Source organism: Schistocerca serialis, chromosome 8 (assembly GCF_023864345.2).
Source record: "Schistocerca serialis cubense isolate TAMUIC-IGC-003099 chromosome 8, iqSchSeri2.2, whole genome shotgun sequence".
Lineage (NCBI taxonomy): Eukaryota > Metazoa > Arthropoda > Insecta > Orthoptera > Acrididae > Schistocerca > Schistocerca serialis.
Genome location: NC_064645.1, coordinates 60,721,382 through 60,723,608, shown reverse-complemented (window position 1 = coordinate 60,723,608; position 2,227 = coordinate 60,721,382).

Below are 2,227 nucleotides of genomic sequence, written 5' to 3'. Positions count from 1 at the left end.
AGATTAAAACTGCGGAATGAAATGTATCGCCGAAAACCTGTGCCGGAATTACGTATGGTCAAACGCAAAATTTAGTATGCTCACCAACACGAAATTGGTATTGAAATCCTTTAATTGTTCCTGTTTTGTGAGTAAAAACTGTGGACTGTGTTTGTAAAAACTCAAAAAGGTCCTGTCTATCAGTATCATTACAGTTCTCAATTGTGTGAAATTTTTCTGAATTAAAATCTTAGTATCTCGTACATCATCAATATCATCCCTGACAGTGTTTGCGAAGTTATCTTTGGGGTCAAATTCCGTCGAAAGCTCGAAACTATGATCTAACAGAAGGTAAAGCCGATTGATTCCCTCGTCAAGGTTTGAAAGCCTAATTTCAAATTTCAAAGTTATTGACCAAGCTTCTTTCTCTAAACTTATTTCAGAATCGTGAAAGTTTAAAATTGCTTTATACTCACTCAAAAATATGTCGACAATAATGGAACAATAAGAAAATTCATAGTAAATCTGTGGCTTTGCCAAAGAATTCTAATTTAGTTTGTTGATATACATATACACTTTTTCCAAAAATTGCACCTTGTAATTTAATCTTATGTAAAGGAAGTTTGGGTCAATCGTTCGGATTGTTGCACTTACCGAAAGCTGTCTCACTAATTACTGAAATAGGATTGCCAGAGTCAAGTACTGCCGTAAATTTTATGTCATTTGCTGTTATGTGAAATACAGGATATGCAATGTTGTTCTGTTTCGTGTCATGTTCCTGGAGTGAGATGTCCCTAGTATCTTCCGTTTTCACGTAATATTTACTCATGGCAGCTACGTCGTCACCTTCATAAGCTCGTCGAGAGGGCCCCGCCCTATTTGAATCACGCCAGTTCTGATTAAATTCAGGTCTGTCGTCGTGACTATAACGTCTGTCGTTATGTCGATAATTTCTGTAATTTCTTTCTTGTCGGTTAAGTGGTGGAGAATTTCTCCCTGAATTGTAACTGCGAAGTGGACCGTTGCGTCTGAAGTCATTTTGTCTCCCTTTGGTCCGCATGTTGTCTACTTCTACAGTTGTCTCTGTCATAGTCATTACTACGAAAATGTGATCTTTCCCTGTAATTATTGTTATTCTGCCAGGCAATGGTTGTCATACAGGTGGTGTCTGTTTTGGTCACGATTTGCGTTGTAATAGTGACTTGTCGTGTCCGGTTATTATTTCTGTTGTCACGTAATTGTGATGGATGTGATCTGTAATTGTTGTTTCCCTGTTTCCGCACCACGTGACTATCTGTCGATTTGCAATTCTTGTAAAAGTCCCTGAAAAGCCTCGATTTCATTCTTACAACGTCCAGCCAAAATAACAAATCTTAAATGTTAATTAAGTTTAATTAAGTAAATGCGAATGAGTTCCGAGGGGCTGTACGGGTTTCACCAATACTGCGCAACATATCTTCAAAATATTTTACCGGGCTGGAAAATTCAGATTGTTCGAAATGGCTCAAAATGGTTCAAATGGCTCTGAACACTATGGGACTCAACTGCTGAGGTCATTAGTCCCCTAGAACTTAGAACTAGTTAAACCTAAATAACCTAAGGACATCACAAAAATCCATGCCTGAGGCAGGAATCGAACCTGCGACCGTAGCGGTCTTTCGGTTCCAGACTGCAGGGCCTTTAACCGCACGGCCACTTCGGCCGGCTGTTCGAAATGTTTCATCATTATAATATCATGTTTTACTCGATCTTGAGTAGCCTGAGACCAATATGCAGAAAGCAAGGCGTGATAAAAATCTCCTTCAGTATGACTGTCGCGAATTACAGATCGCATTCTTACAGCTGGTCCATTTTCTAAATAGCCACACATAAATTCTAATCTGCGCTATAACAACCAATTGGGAGGAAAACAATGAGCAAATTGATGAAGCCAAGTTTTTGGATGTATATCATTACCAGAATTCTTGAATGTTTTAAATTTACGCGTAGTGATGAAGAGCTTATAGTCGAACTCATCGTGACGCCGAGTCGCAAATCCGTCATTCTTACGTCGTGTCTTAGGTTCCATCTCAAGATTCGCTGCACCGTGTCGATTCCTTACAAAATCTCCGAAATTCCCAGTGTTATTACTTTGTGACTCTTCCGTATCTCTAAATCCCCGCGTCGTAGCGCGAGTATCCTCCGTCATATGTTCCGTTCTTGTATCACGAGTGCCAAATGATATTTTACTTCCCTTATTTATCTTTTG